At 40.8% G+C, this 21110-nt stretch overlaps 1 protein-coding gene across 3 annotated transcripts in view; it reads left to right on the forward strand.

The window, feature by feature from the left end:
- Positions 1 to 21110, forward strand: part of PTPN14 (protein tyrosine phosphatase non-receptor type 14) — a 158071-nt gene that overhangs the window by 5270 nt on the left and 131691 nt on the right. Inside the window, exon 1 of one of the 3 annotated variants that reach the window (XM_081942195.1) lies at positions 10201 to 12764. The exons of 1 other annotated variant lie outside the window; for it this stretch is intronic. The gene's annotated coding sequence lies outside the window, so the exon portion shown is untranslated. Of the gene's footprint in view, positions 1 to 10200; positions 12765 to 21110 lie in introns of those variants that run through there. One more of the 3 variants, XM_081942193.1, reaches the window with a different exon arrangement.

Raw genomic sequence — 21110 nt, forward strand, 5'->3', positions numbered from 1 at the left:
TGCAAGCAGGCTGGGAAACATGCAAATGTTAATCACACAAGTGCAAGACGCTACAACTGTCGTAAATGCGAGGATTGGTCTTAAAGTTGGCGTTTTTTACATTATTGTAACTTCAAACGGTTACTACACAAGGCTGACAATAAGCAAGGACAATTTGTATACAGCATGCCCTCTCAAAATCAGTGTCTCGTTTTAGAGAAGTGTTTTTAAATTTGGCAACTTTGGGAGGTGAAGTCTATTCATCCTATGCCAAGTTTGTCAGCCTTTGCCAAGTTTGAAAAACACATCTTTAGATTCAAGGTAAAGCCCCATTATGTAAGTGGAGGTCTACTGTATTTCTGTTTTATTTTTGCTCCTCTAACAATTGAACTGAATCAAAGATCTAGAGTTGGATTCACTGGAGGTCTATTCCTTGAGGAAGGAGAAAGTGAACCATAGCTATGGACTCTCCATCTCTCTGTAGCCCCTGGATGCTACAGTACATTAAATGCTAGTACATTTAATAGGTAAAGGTAAAGGTTCTCTTCGCACATATGTGCTAGTTCCTGACTCTAGGGGCGGTGCTCATCTCCGTTTCAAAACCGAAGAGCCAGCGCTGTCCGAAAACATCACCGTGGTCAGGTGGCCGGCATGACTAAATGCTGAAAGTGCAAGGAACTCCTTTTACTTTCCCACCAAAGGTGGTCTCAATTTTCCTCTTGCATTTTTACATGCTTTCGAACTGCTAGGTTGGCAGAGCTGGGACAAGTAACAGGAGCTCACTCAGTTATGCAGCACTAGGGATTCAAACCGCCGAACTGCCAACCTTTCTGATTGAAAAGCTCAGGGTCTTAGCCATTGAGCCACCACGTTTAATCAGTAGATATGTGTTAAATTTCCACAGCTTCATTTCCATTGGAAGATTATTCTAATTCTTTACTTCCAAATATAAGAAATAGCTTTAGTGAAACATTGTACCATTACTGAATTATATAATTGCTTCATGCTTCCGACTTTATATTTTTTGGAATATTTAATTTAGCATATGAACCTTATTATTAAACAATCCCTAGATCTCTTGGATCAAACTTCCGCAACCTGGAGCCTTCTTGTGGGCTGTGATGGCTTGCTGTGACGGGCATTGTGTTACAGGATATAGAAAAATTAGGCTGCTTTATTTTCAAGCTCTTAAATGACAATTTCTACAAATGATTGAAATACAGGATTCTGTAGGCTTGCTCTGGCAAGAATAACAAGTGATGATGAGGCAGATAGTTACACACACACACACACACACACACACAAACAAAACACACACAGGGAGAAGGAAAATTATATTGATTCAAAATTAATATTAAAGTATAGAACTTTTGGAAAACAAAAATAAAAAAATACTATATTTCCATTTGAAAAGCTGCGTTTCATCCTATTTTCTTTTCCAACGTGTTATCAGAATGGATGATAACCTCCAAGAAAACTATTTGGCTTAGTATCCACCTTAGTAATTGCAAGCCATAAAGTATTATAACATGTTAGCTCATGCTTCAAGGCAACAGGTTTGTTTTCCAGAATTGCGTAATCCAAATTCCTTTTTCCAAAGAAGAGAGGAGGGAGATAAAGCTGGCAAGTGTAAGGATTAGCGTGCACAGACACATTAGGCTAATAAACTTTTGACTTAATGATTGTAAGCACCACAAAATATAAAGCAGACTTTTAGAATGCATTTACGTATGCCTTGAGCTAACATACAGTACTTTCTTTCTATATACATATATTGTTCAGCATCTGTGGGTTTTTTAGGTTGTGAAAGTATATTATAATAAAGTATAACCTGTGCATTCTTTAAATAACATTTAATAACTAATAATTTAAATAGCTAGATTTTAATCAATTGATAAGGGGCAGGTGCTCCTCCCCTACCATTTAGATTATTATCTAGGTTTTGCTAATATTCCATCAAAGCTAATCTAGCATACAGTATACAACAGGCAGAGCTTTCTTGCTCTTCTCTTTCTGCTGCTTGTCCCTTTGGGTAGGTCTTTAAGACAAGTATTTATTGAAACTGACTTTTCCCAGTTAGGTAGCTATTAAATAGAAATGCCCCACTTTAATCATCATTGGCTTGATTTTCCTTGCTCCTGCTTAATAGCAATATTTTTGTTATGTATGCTGCATTCTGTCTGTTTGTTGAATATACAGTGAACTATGTGGAGATGGCATGTAGGTATTATACAAATATGTTTATTTGTAATATAAATATCAACCTAGTATGTTTCTATTTATTCAGTGAATGCCATAAATAAAAGTCACGCAATCACTGATACACAAATTTAATCTAAATAAAGAATGAGCAAATATGTATTTATAAAAGGTATGTGGACAATACAATATAGGACACAATATATTAAATTAAGATAAAACCTTAATAAAATCACCAGAATATGGAGTCATAGAATTCCAATGGGATAGATATTATAATTCGATATCTAAGGAATCTAGCATGTATTTACATTTACATACGCTTACCGTAAGTAAAAGTTTTAGGTGTAGCCTTTTGAGGCTGAAAGCTACCAGCGGCACCGCCACCTTCTTTTCAATACTGTTTGCAAAAGGTAGTTGTGACAAACAATAAACACAGAAATCATACATATTTTAAAACAATATACAGAGAAAAGTAGAGATGTGGATTTGGTATGAAGTCTGTCGTCGTCGTTGTCTCCCCCCCCCCCCCCCCAAATTTTGTGAGGTATGTAATCTAACCAGGCTCAAGGTTGACTCAGCTTTCCATCCTTCTGCGGTCGGTAAAGTGAGGGCCCAGATTGTTGGCAATATGCTGACTCTTTGCCAACCTTTCGGAGCTCAGGAACCATTGAATTCATAATTTTAAATCCCATGAGCCACTAATATGATTTTTTAAAAGATCAATAGTATTTAGTGCAACAGAAAAATGCAAATAATTTTTCTGCGGACCATCAAAATTTTCTCATGGATCACCAGTGGTCCACAGACCACTGGTTGATGACCGCTGCTGTAAACTGCTTAAAGAAGGCTGAAAAGCACTGTGAAGTGGTATATAAATCTAAATGCTATTGTTATTGTATTTCAGGCTCTGTATTGATGTTAGCACAAAAAAAGCCAAGTGAGAACTGGCTCATTCAGATACCTATAGAATATTCTGGCTAGAATGTCAATGTCAAAAAGCCTGCAATTATTCTAGTTGGAAACTCAGTGCTTTCTACCAGCCTAACATTTCTCAACCAAGATGACTGGAAAGTATGGGAGCTGAAATCTGTCACAGAAGGAAAACAGCAGATTAATGTTGGGAAGGCTATTATGATTATTCTCAAGCATTTAGAAAATGCCAATGAACAACAAACTAGCAAGATCGGAAGCCTTTTCAGTGAGCTACTATAACCTCAACAGTGGCTTATCAATGTGTTGTGGTTTGCAGATTCGGTAGAAAAGTCAATCACCCACTTTTCTTGCAATCAAGGAGTGGCAAACAAGCAAGGGAAATCATAGCTCTTTGTAAAACATATGTTTTGTATTTGACCATGTCGAACAGGACTATGTTGAAATATGCTGTAACAGTTTTTCCAATCTCATGCCCCAAATGGGTTAGATTACAGTTCCCATCATTTCCAGGGGTAAGAGACCCCTAAGATTATTAATACAATACACTTTAAGGGCAGAAACATTGTTAAGAAACATTGCTGTAAATCATAGGCAAGTTATAGTGTATTTTGGGAATGAGAAAGTAGGACTCTTTCTGGCTTTGTCTTTGCCTGAAAAAGAGTTCGGTATTACTTCCCAGAATTCAAGCATTTTGAATCTTGGATGCCAAGCAGCTAGTCTCATAAGATGGTACATTTCTGCAAGAGTTCTTAATTTGAACATTTTATTCTGTACGTATGTAGGATTAATGCATCAAGAGAACTGGAAATCTATACTTGAATTGAGCATTACAAGAATATATTCTGCCAATTTTCAATTTCAGTTAAAAATCATTTTTATTATTTTGAATGTAGCAGAATTATCAAAAGGCAGTATAATGCCTCATGTTATTCAATGTCTATCACAAGTCTTCAAGGTTTAGTGGCAACTGTAACACTCCAGTTCCCCCCCTAGGGTCAGCTTTTGTTACCCATGGATTCCTTATCTTTGCCTTAGGAACAAGATAAATATGTAAATATGTAACATTTATCTGACTACAATTTGCAAAAAGAAGCAAGCCATCATCTTACAAAAATACGGGCATCCCTTAAAGATGCCAAAGAAATTTTAAAGATTGTGACTCTTCCTTGTTTTTTCAAGTCCCCTCACACAAAAATAAAAAATAGATCCTAATGTCTTTCTCTCAAGCTACATGAACAATCATTTTTTAAATCAAGTAGATCAAGTAGACCATGTGCAGAAAGGTTGGCTTAATGAAGTAATTTTGTGTGAACATGGCATGTATAGAATTGAACTGAACTGAATAAAAGGAGTTGGAAGGCACCTCGTAGGTTTTCTAGTCCAACCCATTGCTCAGGCAGGAAACACTATACCAGGGGTGTCAAACTCAAGACTCGGGACCGGATTTGGCCTGCGCAGTGCTTAGATCTGGCTGCCCTGGAAATAGCGAAGGACAGGTCTGTGGTGCCTCTGCCAGCAAAAACAGCTAGCACAGGTGGTCCTCCCACCAGCACAGGTGGCCCTCTTGGGCTCCATTTTTTCTGGCAGAGGGGTGTAGGAGGCCATCAAGGCTGAAAACAGTTTGGGAGCCCGTTTTCACTGGCAGAGCACTTGAGCCACCACAGGTACCCCAACATGAGTGATGTTGAGCTCACCCTGGCTACACTCACCCTGGCCCCTTGAGGTCAAACACATCCCTGATATGGCCCTCAATGAAACCAAGTTTGACACTCCTGCTCTATACCATTTCAGACATAATGGTTGTCCAATCTCTTCTTTAAAACTTCCAGTGTTGGAGCATTCACAATTTCTGGAGGCGAATTGTTCCACTGATTGTTTGTTCTCTCACAAAATTGCTTCTTTGTTCTAGGTTGCTTCTCTCAGTATAAAGATTATGTATGCATATATGTGTATATATGTACACAACATTTTTAAAGGCATATATTGGTATAAATAATAAAAACACAAATTATAGGGCACTATGAAAACTTTTTTTCTAACGTACTTTTTAACGTATTTTTAAGTCATCTATTTTCTGCAACTGATTAAAACCAGAAGAATGTAGGTATACATATTGTATTTTGAAAAATCACTGCATTACTACGCAGATGCTCAGACCTGCTCATCCAGGTCTTATCTGAGCTCCTTGCAGGAGCTTCAGCCCACCTCTGGAATGTGTCTTTTCCTTCCTCTTTCCAACTCAAGGTGTGACATGCAATGCACCCTGGGGCAGTGTGTTGCACAGTATGCAAACAAGATAATCTGCTGAATGTTACTCTAGCAGCATTTTCAAATGCTTCAGTTCATTCCATGTGCACTCAGATTTTCAATGTAATTCCTTTTTATTAAGAATTGCTTTAAATGTACAATCTCCTAGGTTCATTGGAGACTTTCCAGAACTGAATGTCCTAAAGCCAAGCACTATGGGCCAGTTTATACATGAAGGTTCCTCCCTACTGGGAACTTACTGAAAAGTGCTTCCTTCTAGTAGTATATATTTACTGCAGAATGCTTAACACTCAAAAACAATTTTGGAGTAGAATTTCATCTATAGACAATGTCCAGGTTAATGCTGTATATCCCAGGCATGATACCCATTTTTAGGGACATGATCATCTCTGGAGAAGATAATAGTTAATGCTTTTAAATATTCAAAGCCTTCTGCATTGGAGTCCTTTTGAGTAATCCTGCAAGTCAGGCTTATTATTTCCTATTATTATGTATTGGAAGAAATGTCCTTCTGAAATGCAATGAACATAAAAGGACTGGCCACTAGTCCTTCTTAGCATCCTCTATAGGGCTCAAGAGACATAAGATATTCTTGGGCTGCTCACCCAAGGATATTGCTTGGGATTAGTAAATTCTATCAGCCCTACCTGCAGATCCCAGATTGCAGATTTAGGGTTGTTGGTCTTAAACTGGCTTTAGTTTATTGGCTATTTTGTCAAAGTTGTAGGTGATCTGTGTCCTGTATAAGCAGCTCCCCACCCCCTCATTCTGAAATCCTGAAACTGGCATACTAATCCCCAATCACACTTGAGTTACTATTGTTAAAATTAAAACATTACAGCATTATTTTTTTATGCAAGTGGTACATTAAAATTCAGGTAAGCCTGACAGATGTGTTAATTTTTTTAAACACCCGCCCCTGAAAATAAAGGAAGGCCTGACCTTGCTCCACCAGTGTCCTTACTGCTACATTTTTCCCCCCAAAAGAAAAGTGTGATCTTTTTGCAGCTGAAAAGTTACAAAACTTCCTTTGTTGACCAGAGCAGGTAAAGACATGCATGACAAATATCCAAAGATTCACATAGGTTCCATGTCTTTCAGGAACAATCTAGCCCTGGGTGGTCCTTGATTTTAACCACTAAGACAAGGATTTTTAACCTCTCCCTGCAACAGGCTAGAGTCCCATCATGCTTGAAAGCAGCCACAGTTATCCCAGTTCCGAAGAAAGCAGCCATAAAAAGCTTGAATGACTATAGACCCATTGCACTGATGTTTATAGTGATAAAGTGCTTTGAGAGACTGGTCCTACACCACCTCAGGTCCTTTCTTCCACCAAATTTTGATCAACACCAGTTTGCTTATAAAAACAACAGGTCAGCAGGGGACACCATCACCACTGCTCTACATATTGCACTGAGCCACCTTGAGAAATCTGATAATTATGTCAGAATGCTTTTTATAGACTATAGCTCGGCCTTTAACACCATCTTACCAGGAATTCTCATTGAAAAGTTGACTGACCTGAATTTCCCTCTCCTCACTTGTGAATAGATCAAAGACTTCATGACGGATCGTCCACAAACAGTAAGGTTTGGGTCCTTTACATCTTCCACACTGAAGCTCAGCACAGGCTCCCCTCAGGGCTGTGTGCTCAGCCCCTACGCTGTATACATATGACTGCATGTCCTCTGATCCATCCAACATCATAATAAAGTTTGCAGACGACACAACGGTGCTGGGTCTCATAACTGGAGGGGACGAATCAGCATACAGGGAAGAAGTCTAGAAGGTATCTGCATGGTGCTTAAGAAACAACTCACATCTAAATACTAGTAAGACACAGGAGATGGTGCTAGATTTCTGGAAGCACAGAGAGGAACCTGCCCCACTGTGTATCGAGGGGGGCTGTGTGGAGTGGGTTTCCTCTTTTAATTTCTTGGGAGTGCTTAACAGCTGCGGACAGGAAGGCACTACAGAAAGTGATCAATTCGGCACAAGAAACCATTGGTTGCCCTCTGACACCACTGGATGACATCGCCGGATCTCTCTGCTTTAGCAGAATAAGGAAGATGCTTCTACCATCAGGCAGAAGACATCAAAGTATAGCCAGCCAAACAAACAGGTTTAAAGATAGTTTCTATCCTTGGGCTGTGAGACTTTTAAATACAACGACAATCACTCCATGCACACGCTAGTTTTTTTTTGTTTTTCTTTCTTTTTTCATTTCTGTTATAATTTTGCACCAGTGAGGTTAAAACCAATTTCGTTGTATTTAAGTACAATGACAATAAAGATTATACTTACTTATACTTATGCATTCTTTGACAAAATGACAAAATTAGTGGACCAGAGGAATGCCGTCGATATAGTTTACTTGGACTTCAGTAAGGCATTCGATAATGTAGATCATAACCTACTACTAGATAAAGTAGAAGAATGTGGGTTGGAAAGCATCATCACCAGATGGATTCGTAACTGGCTGACCAACCACACTCAACGTGTAGTCCTCAATGGAACTGCATCTACATGGAGGGAAGTATGCCGTGGAGTACCCCAAGGCTCTGTTTTGGGCCCAGTACTCTTCAACATCTTCATCAATGATTTGAATGAGGGAATAAATGGGGAACTCATCAAATTTACAGATGACACCAAGCTGGCAGGAATAGCCAACACTACAGAAGATAGGCTAAAGACACAGGAGGATCTTGACAAACTTGAACATTGGACACTATCTAATAAAATGAAATTCAATGGTGAAAAGAGTAAGGTTCTATATTTAGGCAACAAAAACGAAATGCACAGGTACAGTATAGGTGGTACCTTGCTCAACCGTAGTAACTGTGAAAGGGATCTTGGAGTCCTAGTGGACAACCATTTAAATATGAGCCAGCAGTGTGCAGCAGCTGCCAAAAAAGCCAACACAGTTCTAGGCTGCATCAACAGAGGGATAGAATCAAGATCACGTGAAGTGTTAATACCATTTTTAATGCCTTGTTAAGGCCACACTTGGAATACTGCATTCAGTTTTGGTCACCACAATATAAAAATGATGCTGAGACTCTAGAAAGAGTGCAGAGAAGAGCAACAAAGAGGATTAGGGGACTAAAACATATGAAGTACGGTTGCAGGAACTGGGTATGTCTAGTTTAACAGAAAGAAGGACTAGGGGAGACATGATAGCAGTCTTCCAATATCTCAGGGATTGCCACAAAGAAGAGGGAGTCAAACTATTTTCCAAGGCACCTGAGGGTAGAACAAGAAGCAATGGGTGGAAACTAATCAAGGAGAGAAGCAACTTAGAACTGAGGAGAAACTTCCTGACAGAACAATTAATCAGTGGAACAGCTTGCCTCCAGAAGTTGTGAATGCCCCAACACTGGAAGTCTTTAAGAAGATGTCGGATAGCCATTTGTCTGAAACGGTATAGGGTTTCCTGCCTAGGCAGGGGGTTGGACTAGAAGACCTCCAAGGTCCCTTCCAACTCTGCTATTGTATTATATTATTGTATTATAGAAGATACATCTTATTAGATTTAAGTCCTCAGCTTATTACCACAATTGAGCCCAACATTTATGTTCCTAATTGAGAAATTTGTTAAGTGAGTTTTGTCCCATTTTACGACTTTTCTAGCCACATTGGTTAAATGGATCATCGCAGTTCTTAAATTAGTACATGTTGTTAAATGAAGCTGGTTTCCCCATTGACTTTGTTTGTCAGGTTGCAAAATGGCATCACACAATTCCAGGACACTGCAACTGTCATAAATGCGAGTCAGTTGTCAAGCATCAGAATGTAAATCACATGAGCACTGGGGATGTGCAATGGACATGTTTGAAAAATGGTCATAAGTCATTTTTTAGTGCCGTTTGGTCACTAAATGAACTGTTGTAAGTTGAGGACTACATGTATTGCATTTTCAGTTCTTCAAGTTAATATAGTTTATAGGTTTAGGTTTAGGTTTATTAAATTTATAGACCGCCCCCTCTCCCCGCAGGGACTCGGGGCGGTGTACAGACAGTTCATATATAAAAACAACAAAACATGACATAAAACACCAGACAGAACAACGCAAACATACAGTCTATATATATAACCCAAACTAATTAAATAATTAAAACAATTTTAAAACCAATTTAAAACCCCAAAATTTAAATTTAAAATTTAAAAAGCCATCCAGGAAGGTCAGTAGTGAGTGTTTCTTGTAATTACAATTAGGCCAGGCCGGCTAGTCGAAACAGGTGGGTCTTGAGTTTCTTACGGAAGGAGCGGAGGTCCAAGGTAGTTCTAATATCGGGGGGGGGACGTCGCTCTAGAGGGTTGGGCCCATCACAGAGAAGGCCCTACTCCTAGGCACCGCCCGCCCACACTGCTTAGCGGAAGGTACCCGGAGGAGTCCCTCTCTGTGAGAGCGGATTGGTCACAGGGATGTGTGGGGTAGAATGCGATCCCCCAACAATCCAGAGAAGCATAATATGCAGTGAATGGCCCCAAATCACCCAGCTTCTACCATATTATGGCTGAGGATAGATAGAACCTGATTCTTCCTGTTTACAGCATAAACAGGATGATGTGATGGCGAACCTTGGCACGCAGAGCCTTCTCTGTGGGCACACACCCTCCATCGCCAGCTGCTCTTTTGGTTTTTGTCGCGCACATGCGTGCCAGTCAGCTGGAGCAGCTGGCTGCCATGCGCATGCGCACCAGACAGCTGCTCTCTTCCAGGTTCTGGTGCTCCAGTGCATGGGTGCATGCTCCAGTTTCAGCACTTGGTGCCAAAAAGGTTAACCACCACTAGCATAATAGCTTAATCACTACATTATACTGGCTTTAGTACAGGCACCTCTTCAATGCAGATACAAACTAAGTGCAGAAGTGGATTCAGTATCAATATTCACAACTCTTGAGTTTTGAGTAGTTTATTATACAGGTCTGTACCGTTAACAACCAATACCACTGTGCTTAGAATTTAAGTGACTGGAATAATTATTGTAAATACATATAGCAATCCAACCACAGCCTTGAATTAAAGAATGGAGAACCTGACTACAGGCAGTCCAATAAACTAGGAATATTAAGATGGTTTTCAGTGGTAAAACCTGGGTACTCTTGCTAGGTGTCATCCCACAATTGCTTCTGCTTTATCCAGCTCCCCCTACTTGGATATATAGATTCATTTAAAAAATAAAATTTATCCCATTTGTTTTTAGAAAGGCTTGCCCACAATTTAGGAATATTTTTATGGGCAAGGACAGGAAGATGCACTCATAAATTTGTTACTTATGACTTGTAAGCAGTGGCTATAATATAGATGTTGAATAAATAACCACCTGTGTTTTGAATGCACTTTAGTTGTAAACAGAAAACCAAGCATTTTACTTTGAAACTAACAGTGTGAAGAGTTGATAATCAAGGCCAAAGAGAAGGCCTACGTGTTTATGCATTGAAATGTGTATGTTTATCAAAGATACAGGTCTGTGCTGGCTTGGTTAAGGAATGCTTATCAGGAAGGCAAAATAGAAATATGAGAGTGGGCAGGGCTGCACTGCTGGGAATACAAATGAAATCCCTTCACTCCTATATTTCTTCTATGATCCAAAACACGTTGCGTTTGTTTTTCGTTTTCCTGAACACCTGGGTAAACTTGGTGGGAGAGGAAACCACATTTTCATAAAAACAAAACGACGCTTCGCCGATACTAGTAACCGGAGTACCCCTTAAATTCTTGGGCTATTTTATTTACATCATACCTATCCCAGCTTTCCATCAAATTAAAGAAAACATAAAAACGGGCAGTAACCCATTCCAGGAACCATTAAAGCGTAAGAGTTCAAGTAACTTCGGGGAGGGGGACAAAAATCGTTCTGAGGGAATATTTGCTAGCATCTCCCTCCAAACCGCCAACTCCTATGCTTTGAACCACGTAAATACCCCCATGTTTCCAAAAGAAGTAGCCGAAATTCTAACCACAGCTACATCTGGCTACAAAACACGCACCCCAGATCTTCGGGGTGGGGTGTCTATATTAGCGTTACTTCCCAGCGGGGCGGTAAGACGGCAATTCGCCAAATCCAACTCAGCCGCTGGGTTCGCAAGGCTTCCTTAAACTCCGCCTTTCCCAAACTTCGCGGAGAGCCGCCTTCGGTCCGTTTCTTCGCCCGGCCTGCTTTTCCAACCTCACTTCCCTCCGTCCAAAGCTCCTCCTTCCCTACCCAAAGCGATTTTTCGGGGTTCCTCGCTTTACGCCCCTCGGCCAGAGACCCCAAAGGTTCCTTTTTTTCCACCGCTCCGACCTTTCTCTCTCCCCTGGCTCGTTCAGCATCCCCCTCCCACTCTAAAAGGGAGGGGGGCGATGGGTTGGTGCCCCTTCGCCCGAGAACGACACGTGTTAAATTTGAAACGACCCGCAAAGCTACCAGGCAGACCCGCGAGCCGGGGCTCAGAGCCAGTCCCTGCGGCTGGGAGGGGAAGAAAAAGACGGTGCCGTCTAAGGAGTCTCCTTCGGCATCTGCTCTGCCCGGTTTCCCGTTTGAAAGAACTCTCCTCAGCGGATCGGTGCGGTGAAGAGGCCGGGCTTCCGTCGGGAGCGGGGAGGCTTTCATTCCTGTACTCGGGGGAGGGGAACTCTGTGCCTGGTGTGTGTGTGTAAAGCACGGGAGAGAGGGAGGAGGAGGAGAAAAAAAAGGAGCGAGATCTCAACTCAAAGCCCCGACGTTTCCTGCCTTCCACTGCCGGCGGCCGCCCCGCATTCTTGCCATTCCTAGGCTGTGACTCCGAGGTCGTCGTCTCCGCTGAGCAGCAGCGCTTGGATGAGAAAGAGCAGCAGGGCAGGCGCTGCTCGCCCCATCGCAGTAGCCGCCTCCGCAGCGCCCGGCCCTGGTTTTAACAGCGAGACAGTAATCTCTGCCTCCCCTCCCAACGCTATTCCCGGTTCCCCCAGCGCTCCCCTCTCCTCTTTTTCCTGAGTTTTGCGCTTCCTTCCCCAACTCCAAACTTTTCTCTAGCGCCCCTGTGCCTTAGGAGGGGAGGGGGAACCCAAGGCGGAGCCGTTTCCCTCCCCCTTTTTTGCCGCTCCCCCCCACCCAACCAGTATCCCGCTTCTTCCTTTCAGCCCGCCCCCTCCCCTCCCCCGATTAACTTTTGCAACGTACGGACCTCTCTCGCCTGAAACTTTCTTCCCCCTCCGGATTGGATTCTTGTGGTTAAGACAGACGCCTGGTCCATCCGTCGTGGCTAGATTTTCTTCGGGATTTCCCCCTCCCTCCCTCCTCAAAAAATTGCGTTTTTCTCCCCCTGGGGGCTGGAGGCAAAAGAAGAAAAAGAGGCTCGTGATCTGGCTTCTTTGCGCAAAACAGCATTTGATTGACCCCAAGACATGTGAACAGGTAAGCGGGAGATGCAACAGTTTGGAGTGGGGGTGGCGGCCTGGGCGAAAACTTTCTGAGTCTAGCGTGCGAGAACACACTTGCCTTTGTAAGCGGGTCTCCAGTCTAATCTTTGGGTGCTTTTATCGGCTGTGCTTCTTCTATTTATTATTATTGTTATTATTATTATTATTATTATTATTATTATTATTATTATTATTATTATTATTATTATTATTATTATTATTATTATTATTATTATTGTTAACTTTATTCATTAAACATAAAACTCAGCCAACAGAACATTTAAAAATGTGTCACAAATACCATTGGCTAGTGCTAATGGTGGATAGGGTTGCAGCCAGCGTCCTAGGTATCAACCTATTATTATTATTATTATTATTATTATTATTATTATTATTATTATTATTATTATCATCTTCATCTTCATCATCTTCTTCTGATGTAACTCAGTTAACGAGAAATTTCTGAGTCTTCTCTTTTCTGAAGAATGACTTTAAATAAGTTGTAAGCTTTGCATGCAAAAGTTGGAAATAAAGTGAATTTGGAAAGTAACTAGACCAAATCCCTGTTCAATTCTCTAGGTTGCTGTTTGTGCTGTTAAGTAAAAAAAAAAACTGTAAACAGTTTAACTTTCCTTGCTCCATGGCTGAGTTCCTTAGCACTGCAGAGTGACTTCTGTCCTTCAACTTTCAGCCAGTCATCCTTCCTTTCTCCACTGGTGTGTCCAGGGGTATCTTTTTCTCTTTGTTCCCTGGCAGTCAAATCTCTGTTAGCCATCCATCTCTGGCAAATGCTGTGACAAGGTAGCATCTGTTACTGTTCCTTGCATGGCAAAATCTTAACCTGGCCTTTTCCAGCCTGATGTTTTTTGGCTGGGTTTTGGACTAGGCTTCTCAGCATCCCCAACCAGCCCTCCTCACAAGGATTTGAGGGTTGGGGATAAATCCTTTGATTTCTAACATCTGCAAAAGAAGTGTGGATATTTAAGTATAGTAAGTAGGGTGAAGGTTTTGAACTTTCTGAGTTTCTTGTATGAAGGTTTTCTGAGAAAGTGCTGGAGGAATGAAGGGACGGGGGAAAGTCGTGCCAAACGATGTTTTCTCTGCCCTCGTGATGTCTTTATTCCAGTGAAGTGTGAATTGTAAAGTTGAAAGCTGCTTTTTTTAAAAAAAAATGCTTTGTAGATCCTCTTAGTGCATTGGATTTTACAAGTTTTAAGCTTCTCCTAAGAATTTAAGACTCTAAAAAAGCCATAGCCGTGCAAGTTCCCTTTAGTTATCGTGCATCCAAATGTGGCTTAGGAGAGGCCCCTAGAGTTAAACGGCAACCCTGCTCCTTTTTGTCTTTTCCAAAGGTGTACGTTTCACACATTTGCTTGCATAAGTGTATACCACAATTATGCATATAGTTATTTTAGAATTACTGTATTGTCACTTAGAATTCCTAAAACATGGTTTCATTTTTGTATGTGCTTAAGTGGGAGCAAAAGCATGGAAATGTGATTTTTTCCGTTTGCGTCTCTGTGCTAGGTGTGGTAAGCCCTCCAGATGTTACTAAGTATAATTTCCATCCGCCTCAGCCAGCGTAGCAGTGTAGGGAGGTTGGCAGTGGGCAACATGTGGAAAAGAACAAATTCTTCATTGTTGCTGGACATTAAGAGGCCAAGGATTCTTACTGTATTTTATTATTCAACTTTTTCACCTACCCATAAATGTTGATGGATTTCTTTTTACAGTACAACTCTGTACAGTGCAACTGAATGACTAGCTAATATATGAATCAATTCCAGTGGAATCAGCAGTGTGTTTTTTGGCTATGAGAAAAGTTTTTCATGTTGAATCTTGTGACATCATTTGATGTCAGAAAACTGTAGACCTGAGTTAAGCTGTTCAGCTTATGTTAAGGCCAGGAAACAAAATACCGTAGTTGCACAAATGTGAAGTCGTCTAGAAAAATACCCAGCGTTCTGCCCATCATTGCATCATGCTATTATCAGTAAGGTGAATGATTATCTTGGTATGTTTTGTATCCCCCCCATCTCATTTGTAGAAAGATTTACGAGGACTGTTCTAATTTTCCAATTCTTCTGGACTGTTATTCAGTGCATTAAAATAACAAGAATCATAAAAATATAATCACGAAAATATTACCATTCTTGATACAAATGAAAGGATATTGGTAAACACATGCAAAACTATTGACAATGTTAATAAACAGTCAGCATTAGGAATAACAAATTCAGAATACTGCTTCATATACGTTTATCGTGATTACCATTGAAAAATATTTGATCATGCCAGTCAAATACTATTGCATTTTTTGACAAAGAGACTAGCAATGTGGACATTGTATACTTGTATACATTAATTGTATTCTTGTATACAGTAATGTATGTGACATACATGAGCCTACTTCTTAAATAGAAAAATGTGGAATAGCATTACCACCCGATGGATTTGTAACTATCTGACCAACTGTACACATCCTGTAGTCCTCACTAGAACTATATCCACCTAGTTGAAAACAAGCAATGGCATCCCTCAAGGTTCTGCCTTTGGCCCAGTTCTCTTCAATATCTTCATAAATGGTTTAAATGAGGGGATAAAAGGGGAATTCATTGCATTTTCAAGCTGGGGGAGGGGGGCAGCCAACACTTTAGAAGATAGGCCCAAGATCCAGAAGGATCTTTAAGGACTTGAAGACTGGCCCCTATCCAGCAAAATGCAACAAAGTAAGATTTTGCATTTAGTCAAGAAAAAACAAAAACATGGATATAGAATAGGTAATACTTGGCTGAACAGCAGTAACTGTGAGAAGGATTGCCACAGAGAGGGAGGGGGGTTGACCTATTCTCCGAAGTACTGAGGGCAGGTGGTCTCCAAGTTGTTTTGTAATAGAGAAGAGCAACAAAGATGATTAGGGGACTGGAGACTAAAACATGAAGAACGGTTGCAGGAACTTGGTTTGTCTAGTTTAACAGAAAGAAGGACTAGGGGAGACATGATAGCAGTGTTCCAATATCTCAGGGGTTGCCACAAAGAAGAGGGAGTCAAACTATTTTCCAAGGCACCTGAGGGTAGAACAAGAAGCAATGGGTGGAAACTAATCAAGGAGAGAAGCAACTTAGAACTGAGGAGAAATTTCCTGACAGTTAGAACGATTAATCAGTGGAACAGCTTGCCTCCAGAAGTTGTGAATGCTCCAACACTGGAAGTCTTTAAGAAGATGTCGGATAGCCATTTGTCTGAAACGGTATAGGGTTTCCTGCCTAGGCAGGGGGTTGGACTAGAAGACCTCCAAGGTCCCTTCCAACTCTGCTATTGTATTGTATTAGTAAAAATGTTACGTAGCAATAAAAAACATATGGTGTAAAAATAATAGAAGGCAGGCTTTTTATACAGAAGTTGTTCTGACAGTATGGTCAGTTCTCCTTTGCCTATTTTTGTTTTTATTTTTGAAGTTTAACATGTTTATTGAAATAGTGGACAGATCTGCATAATCCCACATACCGATACATTGCATTATTGGATGATATACACTTTGTAGATGTATTTCCTTAACAGAAGCCATTCTTCTTTATTTAGATTGTTTTGCAGCCTTAAGTTTCCATGATTGCCCTTTCAGGAAGATGATTGACTTGTTAGTATTATATGATTACAATTGGTTAGTGATAGACAATTTTTCCATGTCCTGCTTTAAAAATTCTATTAGCAGTATCAGGAAAGATATGAGACCACTTTTAATTTGAGTCACAATTTGTGGGATAGATATTAAAAAAGGACACTCTAACACCAGGATGGCGAACCTCTGGCACGCCTGCCACAGGTGGCATGCGGAGCCATTTGTCAGGGCACCCGAGGCGCTGCCCTGTCAGCTGGCCAGCATGCGCGCTGGCCACCTTAGTTCACCTTTTTTTAAAGCCATTTTTCACCCTCCCCAGGCTCCAGGGGCTTTATGGGAGCCTGGGGAGGGGAGAAAGAGCCTTCCCCCCCCCCCGCGGAGGCCCTCTGGAGGCTTCATGAGCTTCCGTGAAGCCTCCAGAGTGCAAAAAAATGGCCCTATGGGCAAACCAGAAGTTCGGGAACGGCCTCCTAGTTTGCTCGGAGGGTCATTTTGAGTGCTCCGGAGGCGTCGGACATTCAGGAGGCCTCCCTGAAGCCTCTGGAACAGCCAAAACGACCCTCCGAGCAAACCAGAAGTCACTTCCGGTTTGCTCGGAGGGTCGTTTTAAGCGCTCCAGAGGCTTCATGGAAGCACTTCTGGTTTGCTCGGGTTTTGACTGAAGGTCCCTGAAGCCTCCGGAGGGCCTCCGGGGGGGGCTGTTTTCGCCCTCCCCAGGCTCCTATAAAGCCTCTGAAGCCTGGGGAGGGCGAAAAAAGCATGCAAAAAATGGGGGGGAGCACCTGTAGTGCACGCATGCGCACTGGGGTGGTCGCACATTGAATTATGGGTGGGGCATGCCTGCACACGGCCCCCTTGCGCTCCCCACATTTATGGAACACGAGCCAAAAAAGGTTGACCATTGCTGCTCTAGCATAAAACGCCATTCTTCATAAATTGGTTTGCTCTGCAGCTATTTTGTTATGCTGTCTTTTTTTGAAGTTACATTTGGCTTGGGCTGTGGGTGTTTTAGAATTGTAAAGCAAAATCTGTTAAATAAATATAACTTTTTGATGTGGGTTTTCTTCTATTTAGCTTTTTAAGATTCTTTATTTAGCTGTAACCTGGCTAAGCAAAAAGGATGTAGGAAAGTATATCAAGTCAGTGTATGACAAGAACTGGACAACCATGACCCATTGGGTTATCCTTTCAGAGATATTTTCTTACTTAAACAAATAGAATGATTACAAGCAGGAGAAAAAACAGGGGGAGTGGAAGTGTCTTCCAATTTCCTGCCGGCTTGCCCATTGACGGCGCTTTTGGAAACTGGCAGGGAGTATCAGAAATCACTTCTGATAGTTGACTAACCCACAGAACTGCCTGCTACTTTGCTAAGGGAGAGGGAACAAAGGGAGCCATGGACTGCAAGGAAAAATGTACCCCTACTCTGCATCCTGGTGTGTCCCCAAAGGCCCCCTCCAGGGAGGAAGAGGGTTCACCTCTTCTGTTGACTGCCAGTGTCCCAGTCAGTCCTACTTCGTAAGCAGACATTCAAATCACTTCCTTTTCTTTCACTTGCCACTTACACCATTAAGAAATTTCAAATTTCAGTCAGTCTTTGTTTCAAAGTACCAATCACTGCTCACTCATTGGACATTGCTGTCAGCCAATTCAGTGCAGGTATCAGACCTCTTCCCTTTTGCCACATAATCTATAGGTTTCTGGGAACTATAGTTAGAAGGCATGGTGGCACTGAAACAACTACAACTTTCCCAAATTTCATCCCATAGATACTATGGGTCCCAAATTTTGGACACATTCAGCTCATTTTAGGGACCCTGGTTCAAAAATTGTTGCTTTAAGTTGTACAATATTGGCAATTTGTGAACTGAAATAGGCTTTCTGTTTTACTTTTGGCTAAAACTAGGAAGGTAGATCTGGATTATGATTGTTACTGAAATAATACAGACATATAAATGTGTTATTAAAAACTGCAAATTCTGTATGCAATCTCATTTATAATGTATAGTAGGCATTTTGAAAATAGGTTAAATGACCTATCAGTCATTTGTTCTTTTGATGCTTTGGGAGAATAAACATATATGTATAACTTTTATAGCCTTATCTTGTGTCATTTCAGTTTTATGCTATTTTTTAATTGAATTTGTTTATATATCACCTTTTCTCCAAGAGCTCAGAATGATTTCTGTGTTGCTCTCTCTTTAATTTATTCCCACTGGAACTACAGGGTAGGATAGGCTGCAGTTGATCCTAAAATCACCCAAGGACTCCCATGCTGAGGATACTTGATTGGCAAATGGCCGAATTAGAGTTGTCTGTCTAGGCATCTTATAAATCTGACTGATTGACATCAGATGTTTGGAGTTTTTCCAGTGGCCCAGTAGGCTGTTTGGTGGAATATTTGTACTGGCTTCAAACATTTGTCCCTGAGTGCCTGTCTCTGAGTTCATCCATACTGGTTCATAGGTGAACTGAGGACCTTTGGGAAATGTAGTATAGTTATATCTCAGTATTCATCATTAATTGGTTCCGGGAGGTATGACAAATACTAAAAATGACGAGTACCAAACAAACCATGTGACCCTTTGTTTTGGTTGGGAAGGACTTCCTGTCTGCTCTCCACTGCCATCCCCCTTTTCCTATTTCAGCAACCTTCCCAGCATGACTAACTCCTGTCCATCCTCTGCGGCTGTCCTCTGCTTCCTTTTGTAGTGACCTTCTTGATATGGGTGTCTTATCTGTTCTCCATGGCCATCCCCCTCTTTCTATTATAGTGTGTTGAGTACGAAACTAACAATGAGTATCAGGACAAAATTTTCACATCAAAATTCATTGAGTACCAAATTGGATAAGTTTTGAAGCAGTTGAGTACCGAGATACCAGTGTGGCTAAAGAGATATCTGAAGGTGGAGTAAGATGGAAAGTGAATCTGAGTGGTTTCTGGGGGAGGTGTGGTGAACTGAAGATGACTGCAGCAAAGACCAAGGAACTGATGAGTAGACTGGTTCCTTGGAAGTTCTCTGAGTAGTGAATGGATGGGAAGTTGTCCCCGTGTAGTCAAGATGGCTGCTTCTCTTGAGATTGTAGGACAATAAGATTAGTTATCTTGCATGTAAGTAGACAAAAACGTTTAAAGGACGTTTGCAAGCCACACATTCTAGTAACTTTTAGAAGTTGCTCATTAACTACTTCTAAACTATTAGAGATGATCAGAACAACAAGTTTGAAAACATCAGATGACTCTGCCTTCAATCCTAGATGAAAGAAAATTTTTAATCATAAGCCTAAGAATTCAAAGAATTGGAAATAGTAAAAAGTTACCGGTAAGACATAGTTTTAAAGCTAGGCAATTCATAAAGTTGTAATCCATTTTCCATTATAAAGTGAAGTTGCATGTTTGGCTGCCATAAATATTCCATAGATTTGAGGATATTTGCATCCATCTCATTTACCTGAATTGCTTCTGACTCTGTTCTAGGTCTGTTACTTCAGAATAGTAACATAAACTAGGTTAAGTATTATAAAACTGGACTTTGACATTTCAGCAGTGTAGCTTGGTTTTGATTTAGTGGGTGTGAATTCAGCCATTTATGTATCATAAACCATAGCTTTTATGATTGAATAGGCTGCTCAATCCAAGCATTTTTGCTTATTCATTTAATAATGGTTAAAATGTTGCAATTTAGCATGTTTTAGCCTAAAACCAAATAAGAACCATAATTATTTTGAATGCGACTAGAAGAGTCAGAACTGATGGCTAGATTGCACTAGGCTTTTCAGTTGGGTAGGTCAAGTGTATTTATAGTTCTTTGAGTGAGGAAAAAACAGTGGAGCTTGCACACCTTGCAAAGTCAGGTTTGTTTTAATATCTTGATGGGTAGTATAAAAGAGAATAGTTAGGTTCATATATAAAGCTGAGCTTGGACCAAAGAAACCATATAGGAAACATGCAAATAAAAGATGGCATCTTATGGTGCCATCACTAAAATGTTTCTGATTCCAGTGCTTAGTCTTCTTTGCAAACAAAGAGTAGAGCATCCCCTCTATATATTTTATAATAGGGTTAGATCCAAATCAGCTATACCCCTGGGTGGGGTTGTATTCACCATTGGCAAAATAGGAGACAGAACATGCTGGCTCTCTGCCAATCTCCCTGCCTGCATAATGGTGCTTGGTTGAGTGTGTCACAAAACATGAATTATTGAGGAAGGAAATAAGGATTTGGTTGGGAAGGAATGGAGAAATGAAATGAGAGTAAGCCCTATAAGGTGGGCTCTCTTCCAGTCAAAAGTGGAATAAATGATGATGATAGTGCAAATCACGTCTTGCAAAGGAACACTGTTAATTAGCACTATACAATTGCATGCAGAAGCCATCATCTGTCTTATTTGTGCCTCTGCTGTCAAGAGTATGGTTGATTAAATTAACTTGTCTAAGTATTATGTTAAACTGTAATATGATTTAGGGGCTTTGTGTGGGTTCATGGGATTGTGAAAGATACTTGGCTCGCATAAATCTTGGCTAGCAAATTTTTTTCAATGTGACATCTGACACAATCTGATATCTCCAAAATTAAGTGTTATTTGGAAGACATTGTTAATGTTTTCCATTATGTTGTGTCTTTGTTATTTGACAGTAACTTACATCTCTGGAGTTGACTCCAGAGACCACTGAAACCTAGATTTTTCCTGTGCATTGCTTGGAGAGTCCAAGCATGGGTTA

Source organism: Natrix helvetica (assembly GCF_964273705.1).
Source record: "Natrix helvetica genome assembly, chromosome: 2".
NCBI lineage: Eukaryota > Metazoa > Chordata > Lepidosauria > Squamata > Natricidae > Natrix > Natrix helvetica.